The 11,597-nt window shown below is 51.1% G+C and overlaps 2 long non-coding RNA genes across 2 annotated transcripts in view; one reads left to right on the forward strand and one right to left on the reverse strand.

Annotated features, from left to right (window-relative positions):
- LOC136398722 (uncharacterized) overlaps positions 1-11,276 on the reverse strand; it is a 30,739-nt gene extending 19,463 nt beyond the window's left edge. Inside the window, exons 1-4 of the long non-coding RNA XR_010750037.1 lie at positions 11,137-11,276; positions 10,214-10,308; positions 7,172-7,393; positions 5,211-5,363 (exon numbers count right to left, since the gene is read on the reverse strand). This is a non-coding gene — a long non-coding RNA (uncharacterized lncRNA). The remainder of the gene's footprint in view (positions 1-5,210; positions 5,364-7,171; positions 7,394-10,213; positions 10,309-11,136) is intronic.
- LOC136398724 (uncharacterized) lies at positions 5,360-6,396 on the forward strand. Its single transcript, XR_010750038.1, has 3 exons — positions 5,360-5,476; positions 5,898-6,041; positions 6,325-6,396. It is a non-coding gene; the product is annotated as an uncharacterized lncRNA (long non-coding RNA).
- Positions 11,277-11,597: the final 321 nt, after the last annotated feature.

Below are 11,597 nucleotides of genomic sequence, written 5' to 3' on the forward strand. Positions count from 1 at the left end.
CAGGATAGGCCTTCATGAGGCTCCCCTAGGCTCTGTTCTCCACCAGCATAGCCTATACGTTCAGTCCAGTTCTTACACGAACACAGTTTGTAGGTGACAAACACTTGACAGAGTGGAAAGCATTTCAGATGTGAGAATGCGGATTAGGAGGCTTCATGGTGTGGTGGACCAGAACTGAGGGCAGACAGCAGTGCCCTGCTCTAGAGCCTACGCCACGGGCTGCTCATGGACCCAGTGCTCTAATGCTTTGTTTCCCTTATCCTCACCACAGCCATGGTAGTAGGTCATGCCACTGTTTCTGTGTTAGAGGTGAGCGCTCTGGGGCTCAGAGAGGGGAGGTGGCTCTCCTCAAAGTCACAGGGCCGGGAGGCGCTGGCACTGGTACTGCAGTGGTGCATTTAGCACAGTGCTGCATTCAGCAGGCTGCACACCTGCGCGATAGAACTGCGGTTCTTAAACACTGAAGGGGGCGGGTTAGGCCGCTGGGACAGATGCCAGGAAAACTAAACCAACACTTGGGAGCTACATACCTTGTTTCCCCCAAAATAAGACATCCCCCAAATAAGACCTAGTGTAATTTTTTTCAAGCTTAGAAATATAAGGTCTCCCCTGAAAATAAGACCTAGTGCGTCTTTAGGAGCAAAAATTAATGACACTCTCTTACTTTCAGAGAAACAGGGTAGATTGTTGTACATGGAAATAGTCACAAGAAATTCTTGATGGAATTCAGAGTTTGGCTGGTTATGCTGATGTTTGTGATGACATGACTACAGTATATGAATAAATGTTGATTTTTTGTTCAACAATAAATGTAAATTCTTGTTCATGGAAAAATAAGACATTCCCTGAAAGTAAGTCCTAGCGTGTCTTTAGGAACAAAAATTAATATAAGACACTGTCTTATTTTCTGGGAAACATGGTAACAATTAAAACTGATATAAGGGCCTGACCAGGCGGTTGCACAGTGGATAGAGCATCAGACAGGGATGGGAGGACCCAGATTTGAAGCCCTGAGGTCACTGGCTTGAGCATGGTCTCATCTTGTTTGAGCAAGGCTCACCAGCTTGAGCGCAAGGTCACTGGCTTGAGCAAGGGGTCACTCGGTCTGCTGTAGTCCCCCGATCAAGGCAAATATGAGAAAGCAATCAATGAACAACTAAGGAGACTAAGGAGCTGCAATGAAGAAGTAATGCTTCTCATCTCCCTCCCTTCCTGTGTATCTGTCCCTATCTGTCCCTCTCTCTGTCTCTCTCAGTGTGGCTGTCACAAAAAAAATAAAATAAACTGACGTAAAGTGAACAATTCAAGAGCTTCCCAAGCATGGAAGCACTTTGACGAGTGACGTGTTGCACTCCTAGCCTCTGTGACATGGGGAGGTCTGTACATACTGTGTGAGTTCATTGATAGTCAGTCAGTGTTTGTGCAGCGCTCGGAGCAGGTCCTAGAGACCCAGCACCAAACTTATAAAGTTTATTTGTTTCTTGAATTTGAAATAGAAATGAGTGGAAGTGTTCAAGCACATGCTGGCCTGGCCTCAGCACAGTAGAGGCAGCCTGTCAGGACGTCCCAGCTCCCTCCCATCCCACCTCTCCCAGCTGATCCCGGGGAGGGAGGGAGGGAGGGAGGGAACGCAGTGTCCACAGCGCTGCTGGCAGCTGACAGGGGTCACTGCCCGGCGCACGTGGAAGCCAAGACTAAGGCACCAGCTTCTGAGAACAGAAAGGAGCTCCATTGGTGCATCAAGTGGCAAGAAGACAGGAGGCAAGGCTTCTCTCCGTGCTCCTGATCCAGGATTTGGGTTGAACTTTTAAAAGGGTAGCAGTGGAGGGTTTACAAGTGTGACTTGTGACGGGTGCTTCCCAAGTGCTCTTGCTAAATGGTGTAACCAAGGTTTAATTTGTTTCTGGGTCCTGCTGGAAACAGGCTAAGACTGGGCTGTGCAGTTATGTTTGTACCTCATCATGTCGGCACCTAAATAACTGGACCTGCTGGGCCTGACCAGGAGGTGGCACAGCGAATAGAGCGTTGGCCTGGGATGCTGAGGACCCAGGTTTGAAACCCCAAGGTCATCAGCTTGAGCGTGGGCTCACCTGCTTGACTGTGGGGTCGCTGGCTTGAGTGTGGCCTCATAGACATGACCCCATGTTCGCTGGCTTGAAGCCCATGGTCACTTCCTTGAGCCCAACGTCACTGGCTTGCGCAAGGAGTCACTTGCTCTGCTGGAGCCCCCTAGTCAAGGTACATATGAGAAAGCAATCAATGAACAGCTAAGGTGCTGCAATAAAGAATTGATGCTTCTCATCCTCTCACTTCCTGTCTGTCTGTCTCTCTCATGCCAAAAAAAAAAAAAAAAAAAAGCAAACGAACAAACCCTGGACCTGCTGGGCCACAAGACCAAGCTAGACTCATCAGGCTCTATATTCCGTGACTGACAGTCGCTGGCCTAATTTCTGTGCCTTGGTGCAAGTGAGGGGAGGTAAACTCCGGCTCTGCAGCTGGAGGGCAGGAAACTCTAGACTCTGAGAGAAGCGTGGATCCTGTGTGCGGAGAGAGGTGGAAATTGCAGACCACCTGGTCCCGGAGGGGAGAAGTAGCACCCCGTAGACCAGCTGCCCTGGGCGCTGAGGGTTCTGTGCCATTGGGACCAGGCCCTGCTCAAGGCCCAGCTGCCCTTCCTGCCTCACTGTGAGACGTCTCACCTGCTTAGGCACAGTGGCCCTTGCGGGTTTGGGCTGAGGGAGGCAAATGTGGAGAAAACATGGCTACATGGATGGCAACATGGGAAGAACAGGGAGGGAAAGGAGAGGGCTTGGTGGAGGGAGGTGGAGAGAGAGGAGCTCACATGACTTCCAACAGCCCTGCTCACTCCAAATGGTTTTGAGGAGATGAGCACATTCTCTTTTCTGTCCCTGTATTTCTTTAGTAAAAACCTGTTTTGTGGAATTTGCAGACTGCAGCCTGGTTAGAAAGTGTCTCCAGTATTTTCACAAGGCAGGTGAATGAGTCAGTCTGTACAGGGTGGGGTGAGCATACTGCGCATAAATCCACTGGGAACCTGACTATTTTTGCCATTTCAGCTCAGCAAGAATGGTGCAAGGATCTCTCACTTCATGTCTTTTCCATCTAATGTTTCTGGTACAAGCCTGCGTGACATGGGCCGGTGAGTGTGCTGGAGACCTGGCTGAGGGGGAAGAGCTGAATGTGCTCTAAATGCAGCAAGTGGGGGGGCGCCTGCCCAGTTGCTCTTAAGGGTCCATGAGGGTGTGGCACAGCTGGGCTGACTGTCCCAGATGTTACCTATAGCCAGGTCGCAGGGGACCCCCAGCCTAAGGCATGCCACCTGGTACTGTGCTCACCTGTGGCAGCTCCTCCTCTGCTGGGTACCTCCTCTTTCAAGAAGACTTTCCTGAATACCCAGGACCCAGAGTGAATGGCATGTGTCCTATGATGTCATTCTACAGTTTCTGTTCTAATTCCTGTCTATTCAACTTGATTTTAACTCCCAGGAGAGCAGACACTGTCTTGAATTTTTGTACTAACAAGTTGATAGATATAAATTTAAAAATTTCATATAAATCTTCCTGGTAACAGTAAGTACGCACAGGGGGTTCCTGGTGACATCAGAGTATTTTACTGCCACAGATAATTAAAGGAGAGACAGGACCCAGGATGCAGAGATGGAGGGGCTGGATGAGACCCTCCCTCAGCATCAGGCCCTTCAGACGGAGTCCCCAGGCCACAACTATGTTTTGTCCTCACAGATGCTCACTCTCTCTGCCTCAACCTCACTGTCCTATCACAGTCTGGACCTGGACAGCCTTGGAATCAAGCTCAGGGCTCACTGGATGGAAAGCCTTTCCTTCAGTATGACAGTGACAGCAACAAGGTCAGACCTTTGAGTCCCCTGGGAGAGAAGGTAAATGGCACAAATGCACTGAATGCAATACCCCAAATGCTGGAAGAAATCAGCCAAGAGCTCAGGATGATCCTGTCTGACATCAAACTGGGGATCAGGACCAGGGGTAAGTGAGGGAATGGGGAGGGGAGGTGGGGACAGTAAGGGATGGGGGAGGGGAGGTGGGGACAGTAAGGGATGGGGGAGGGGAGGTGGGGACAGTAAGGGATGGGGGAGGGGAGGTGGGGACAGTAAGGGATGGGGGAGGGGAGGTGGGGACAGTAAGGGATGGGGGAGGGGAGGTGGGGACAGTAAGGGATGGGGGAGGGGAGGTGGGGACAGTAAGGGATGGGGGAGGGGAGGTGAGGACAGTAAGGGATGGGGGAGGGGAGGTGGGGACAGTAAGGGATGGGGGAGGGGAGGTGGGGACAGTAAGGGATGGGGGAGGGGAGGTGAGGACAGTAAGGGACTGGGGAGGGGAGGTGGGGACAGTAAGGGACGGGGGAGGGGAGGTGGGGACAGTAAGGGATGGGGGAGGGGAGGTGAGGACAGTAAGGGACTGGGGAGGGGAGGTGGGGACAGTAAGGGACGGGGGAGGGGAGGTGGGGACAGTAAGGGATGGGGGAGGGGAGGTGGGGACAGTAAGGGATGGGGGAGGGGAGGTGGGGACAGTAAGGGATGGGGGAGGGGAGGTGGGGACAGTAAGGGATGGGGGAGGGGAGTTGGGGACAGTAAGGGATGGGGGAGGGGAGGTGGGGACAGTAAGGGATGGGGCAGGGGAGGTGAGGACAGTAAGGGACTGGGGAGGGGAGGTGGGGACAGTAAGGGATGGGGGAGGGGAGGTGGGGACAGTAAGGGATGGGGGAGGGGAGGTGGGGACAGTAAGGGATGGGGGAGGGGAGGTGGGGACAGTAAGGGATGGGGGAGGGGAGGTGAGGACAGTAAGGGATGGGGGAGGGGAGGTGGGGACAGTAAGGGATGGGGGAGGGGAGGTGGGGACAGTAAGGGATGGGGGAGGGGAGGTGGGGACAGTAAGGGATGGGGGAGGGGAGGTGGGGACAGTAAGGGATGGGGGAGGGGAGGTGGGGACAGTGAGCAGGAGGGGGAAGGAGCGGGCACAGGGGGAGGGACTTTGTGGAGGGAACTGAGCCCTGATCCAACATCAGAGTCACGGTCAACCTGATGGCCAGAAAGGGCAAGTCATGCAGAGAGAAAAGCAGACATGTAAATGTGCAGAGACACCCTGACTTATGGGCGATGGCGGGCTCTCAGAGGCAGGGTGACCTCCCTGTGTGTGGATTGCAGGTCCTCTGACCCTACAGGCCAAGCTGTGCTGTCAGCAGGAGGCAGGACAATACACTGGTGCATCCTGGGAGTTCAGCTTCAATGGACAGCTGGCCCTTCTCTTAGATACGATGCATAAGAAGTGGACAGTCATTGATCCAGCAGCCAGTGGGACCAAGGAGGACTGGGAGGAGAACAAGGAACTGGCAGAGTATTTCAGGAAGACCTCGATGGGAGACTGCAATTGCTGGCTGGGGGAGTTCCTAGAGCCCATGGAGAAAGTGCGGGAGCCCACAGGTACTGAGCAGGGTGCGGAGCTGTGGTAGTTCTCTGTGAGGGGCTAGTGCCTTCCCTGTGTGGGTGTGAGTGTGAGTGTGTGGGTGTGAGTGTGTGTGTGTGTGTGGGTGTGAGTGTGTGTGTGATAGAAAATCTGACGGATGGATCCGCTGGCTGATTTCTCAGGGGACTTCCTGTCAGTGTCATTTATCGGATCCCCCGCCCCCCCCCACCCCCCGCCCTCCTTTCCCACCGCACCTCCCTCAGTGCAGGAGCCTTTCTCCACTTAACCAACCACCTGGTCACCCTGGTCTATTGGATGGTCCCCAAATTTCTATGCATCATGGTGTTGCCAAGCCTCCTCTTCTTCCTCTGCTGTAGTATTTTCTCAGGCAGCTCAAATATCACCTCTTATGAAGTCTTCACCTCCTTCCCCGCACAGAATTAAGTACCCCTCAGGGTCCCCTGGGAGAGAAGGTAAATGCCACAAACGCAAGGACGGAATTGCCCCAGATGCAGGGGGAGAGGACGCGAGAGCACAGCATGAACCTGTCTGACATCAGTCTGGAGAAGAACAGGACCAGGGGTACGTCATCCTAGAAACTGTCTGCCCACAGTAAGCGTGTCAAGTTCTCTGATAATCAGAGACACTGTCACCCTCAGTGGAATATGAGCTCCAAGAGGACAGGGCACAGCCCCTGTTCACCTTTATACCCCAGGATGTGATGGAGTGGCTGTCACTTAACAAGCCAGTCAGTATGGGGGTGACAGGTGCTGTCTGGGGAAACAGATGCTGAGGGCGGTGTAATTTTCAGTTCAACTGGGTTTTTGCTTTTTTTCACCTTTTTGTACGATCTTAAATGTTTCAGATACCCCGCAGCACTCAACCTCCTTGTCAACTGAGTGGATCATCAGTATCACCGGTGCAGTGATCGCTGTCTTCACCCTCACTGTTGCCTGTATTATCCCTTTCATCCAAAAACGTAGGAGATCAGGCACCATGAAGGGTGAGAAGTGTAATGGGGACCTCGTGTTGTATATGGGACCTCAGTATTGTGTATAGAGAGTTGGACATAAAAAGGAATTTTATACTTGCTTTTGGTAGCTTGGAGTAGAAAGTCCCCAATATCTGTACAAGGAAGTTAAGCTTGCCTGTGGCAATAGCTTAGAGTAGAAAATTTTTATAAGCCTCACTAGTTAGATATCTTGACTTAAATCCGCCTACAGAAGCAAGATATAGTCTTATGATTTTAGCCTTGTAGCAATTATAGGAAGAACTGTAATCTCAGCTTTAGAACAAAGAATGCTTTCTACTGAAATGTCAAGAATGATGTGCACACCTGTTGTAATAGCTATGACTTTGTGGTTTATCCCCGTAAATACTGCTGTCTCCCTAGGCTCGGGGCTGTTAGCTGTTTTCCCTGTGTGGATTCTCAGCTAGCAGTCCCCAGCCGGCTAATAAAGGCTTTTTAAATTTATAATTAATTTGGGCTCCGATCAATAATTACTTGCGTTCGGTCCATAACATTTGGAGGTCCCACCGAGATTTGGCCAGGTCTTTCTGGCATTGGGTCGGAGCCCAGCGGGACCCCCTCTCCCCACTCCTAGGGGGAGATCTCTGAGACAACATTCCTCAGCTCCAGGAGACAAAGTAGGGGAAGGTTCATCTCAAAATTCTGCAATTCGACTCTTGGAGCCATTTGAATCTGTACTTACCGGTGAGATTTGTTTCAGTGTCTGGGGCGCCCCGTTGGGAGTCTTTGTGAGGCTGGATGCAGCATTACTTCTGAGACTTGATCCTGGACCACGACGGTGGCCGGTGATCTTTGGTTTGGTTTCACTTGTTTTGTGTTCCAGTGTTGTCTTTTGTCTGCTTGTAGTTGCGTTTGTGTCTGATCGTCCAGGTTGGGTCAGTCATCGTCGTGTTTGTCTTGTTCCCTGTTAGAGCATTTTATTAAAAACTTTCAAGATTTGAGGTGGCCTGCAGCAGACTAGGGAGTTCCTGTCAATGCTTTTGACTTGTGCACCTTTTGTGAGCAAGAGTGGCCTACTTTTCCCCAATCTCGGTGGCCCCGAGGGAACTCTTGATTTGTCTATTGCTTACCAGTCCCAAGTGCGGGCTATTATCTTCGGACATCCAGGCCACCCGGACCAAATTCTATATATTCAGATTTAGATTGACATTTTGACAGACAGATCTAAGTGGCTTAAGGACTGTCTGCCCCCTTCTAAGAACAAAACTAAAACGGGAGTGGGGGGGGGGGGCAAATAGTTCTTTTCTCCCAACCATCAGCGGGGACCCAAGAAGAACACTCCGGTACTTCCACCCCCACCTGACAGCCCTACCCTCTTGAATCCACGCCCATATGCCTCAGCCCCGATTCCCGATTCTCCTGAAGGGGCCGAAGCTCAGGACCCCTTGAGTCTCCCGAACCCTCGCGGAGGCACCAATTACGGCGATCCGCGAGCCCCGTGATCGGCCCCCTCCCCGGACTCGTCAGAGGCGGCTCCCATATTACCACTACGCCAAGTGGCAGCCCCTCATGATGAGGAAGCCCAGCCTTTTATGGTTTATGTCCCTTTTTCCACTAGTGACCGTTATAACTGGAAGAATCAGAACCCGTCTTTCTCTCAGAACCCACATGGTCTAATTTCTCTCTTGGAGTCTGTTTTCTTTACCCACAGCCCACTTGGGATGATTGTCAGCAACTCCTCCAGACCCTCTTTATGTCGGAGAAACGGGAGCGCATCCGTGGACATGGTCCAAGGCTGGTCTTGGGAGCGGACGGCCAGCCTTCCCATGACCCTGAGCGCCTCGAGGCCTGTTCCCTTTGACTCACCCAAAGTGGGGCCCACTGATCAAGGTCAGGAGGCTCTGGACCGGTATTGCCAGACTCCTATGGGGGCGCTCCGTGGGGCAGCAGGGAAACCCACCAATATGTCTAAGGTAACTGAGGTAACGCAGGGACCAAACCAGTCCCCTGTGGCGTTTCTAGACCGCCTCCAGGGGACCTATAGGCTGTACGTTCCTATAGACCCAGAGGCCATTGAGAACAGACGAGCAATTAACATTGCTTTTGTCTCTCAGTCCGCCCCAGATATTAGAAAGAAGATACAGAAATTCGAAGGCTTTGAGGAGAAAATGCTGACAGAACTGGGAGAGGTTGCACAGAAAGTGTTCAACAACAGGGAGGATCCAAAAGATCTGAACAGAACAATGGCCCAAGTCCTCCTAGCTATGAACGAAGGGAAGGGGGGCCAATGCCAGCAAGGACGACTCAAAGGAAAAGACCTTACAAAGGAAACCAGGGGATAGGAGGCCGCCGTCAGGAAACGATCAATGTACATACTGCAAGAAGGAAGGCCATTGGAAAAAGGATTGCCCCAAATTAAAGAATCCAGATACGGTATTAGCAGCTGAAACAGACAGAAGAGGCCAGGGCTCCGTTTTGGGCCCCTAAGAGCCCAGGGTCACTCTACAAGTCGGGGGCAAACCTATAGACTTTTTAGTGGACACTGGGGCCACTTTCTCAGTCCTTAAACAAGCAGAAGGACCAACTTCAAAACAGAAGGTCCCAATTCAAGAAGCAACTGGAAAAACTAAATCCTATCCCTGGACCCAGGCTCGGATTACAAATCTCACTGCTGGGACTGTAACTCGCTCCTTCTTAGTAATGCCTGAATGCCCGTACCCTCTGTTAGGCGGAGATCTGCTCAGCAAATTACAGGCTTCAATTTCATTTGAAGGAGAAATGCCAAAAGTAGACTTTGCCACAAGACCCCGCACTGTTCTAGTGACTTGCCCACTCAGGGAAGAATATCTATTAACTGAGGACAATAGAGAAGAGAATCATCAAGAAAAGTCAGATTTCCTGGCCACGTTACAAAAAGAGATCCCAGGGATTTGGGCTGAAAATAATCCCCCTGGGTTAGCCACACACTGAGCCGCCTCTTAATACAGCTTCTTAGCATGGCCACAGGCCACACCGATCAGGGCAAAACAATACCCTATGAGTCAGAAAGCCAGGAGAGGCATTGCTGTAAGAAGACTAAGAGAGGCCAGTATTTTAGTCCCATGCCACTCTCCGTGGAATACTCCCTTGCTCTCTGTGCAGAAGCCGGGAACTGAGGACTTTAGGCATGTACAGAATCTAGGGGAAGCTAATAAGGGGGTAGAGACCATCCATCCAATGGTCCCGAATCCGTACACCCTCTTGAGCTTACTGCCACCAGACCGACAAGTTTATACTGTCCTTTAAAGCAGGGGTAGTCAACCTTTTTATACCTACCGCCCACTTCTGTATTTCTGTTAGTAGTAACATTTTCTAACTGCCCACCGGTTCCACAGTAATGGTGATTTATAAAGTAGGGAAGTAACTTTACTTTATAAAATTTATAAAGCAGAGTTACAGTAAGTTAAAGCATATAATAATAATAATTACTTACCAAGTACTTTATGTCGGATTTTTGCTAAGTTTGGCAGAATAAATCTTTATAAAACAACTTACTATAGTTAAATCTATCTTTTTATTTATACTTTGGTTGCTCTGCTACCGCCCACCATGAAAGCTGGAACGCCCCCTAGTGGGCGGTAGGGACCAGGTTGACTACCACTGGTCTAAAGGATGCATTCTTCTCCTTGCCCCAGGTGCCTGCAAGTCAGCCTATATTTGCTTTTGAATAAACAGACCCAGAGAAAGGGGAGTCAGGACAATGAACTTGGACTCGGTTGCCACAAGGGTTCAAAAATTCCCCTACCTTATTTGATGAAGCCCTAAGCCGAGATTTAGCCAGGTTCCGAGGAGAACACCCTGAGGTCACCTTGCTCCAATACGGAGATGATCTCCTTATAGCTGCAGAGACACAGGAAAAATGTCACGTGGCCACCAAGGACTTATTAGGAACCCTAGACAAGTTTGGCTACGAGTCTCTGCCAAGAAGGCTCAGCTTTGCACTGCTAAGGCCACTTACCTAGGGTATGAACTGAACAGGGGGATAAAGGACTCTTTCTAATAGCCGTATCCAGGCTATATTGAAAATCCCACTTCCTCAGACAGAGGATAGTTAGAGAGTTTTTAGGGGCATTAAGGTACTGCTGGCTGTGGATTCTCAGGTTTGCAGAAATAGCAAAACCCCTGCACTCCTGTACCGGAGGAAAAGGAGAGACTTTAAATTGGACTGAAACGGAAACTAAGGCGTTTGAGAAGCTAAAAGCGGCCCTAGTCAGTGCCCCCGCACTCGCCCTCCCTGATCTCACCAAACCATTTCAACTGCATGTGACTGAGACTGGGGGCATTGCAGAGAGTACTAACTCAGTTTCTAGGACCATGGAAGAGACCTGTAGCCTCTCTCTCCAGAAGACCTGATCCAGTAGCTGCGGGGTGGCCAAACTGCTTGAAGGCCATAGCTGCCACTTCTGTGGTAGTTAAAGAAGCCTCTAAGCTGACTTCGGGCAAGATTTACAGGTAATCGCCCCACATCAAGTAGAAACCCTCCTGCGGAGTCCTCCAGAGCGATGGCTCTCCAACGCCCGGGTCATCCAGTACCAGGTGCTTCTACTGGACCCTCCGAGAGTAAGCTTCTCAAAAATGACGGCGCTAAATCCAGCTACCCTGCTCCCGGATGATGATCCTGAGCAACCGCTACACGACTGCACTGAATCCCTGTCTGCACTCACGAACCTTCGAGCGGACCTGACAGACCAGCCGCTCCCAGATCCGGACGAAACGCTGTACACGGATGGGAGCAGCTTCATGGTTGACGGAGTACGGTATGCAGGAGCGGTGGTTGTAGCTTCTGACGAGGTGATATGGGCCCAGGCGTTAGGGCATGGGACATCACCTCAGAAAGCGGAACTTATGCGCTTACCCAGGCTCTCCGGTGGGCAAAAGGAAAAACTGTGAACATTTACACTGATAGTAGGTATGCCTTTGCTACTGTCCATGTGCATGGGGCTATCTACCAGGAGCAGGGACCTTTAACCTCAAGAGGAAAAAAAATTAAAAACACACAGGAGATACTTTCTCTTCTCTCTGCCCTTTGGCTGCCAAAAGCAGTTGCTGTCATTCATTGTAAAGGCCACCAATCTGCCACCACCCCAGAGGCCCAAGGAAATAAGTATGCCGATACTACGGCAAAAGAG

Source organism: Saccopteryx leptura, chromosome 3, assembly GCF_036850995.1.
Source record: "Saccopteryx leptura isolate mSacLep1 chromosome 3, mSacLep1_pri_phased_curated, whole genome shotgun sequence".
NCBI lineage: Eukaryota > Metazoa > Chordata > Mammalia > Chiroptera > Emballonuridae > Saccopteryx > Saccopteryx leptura.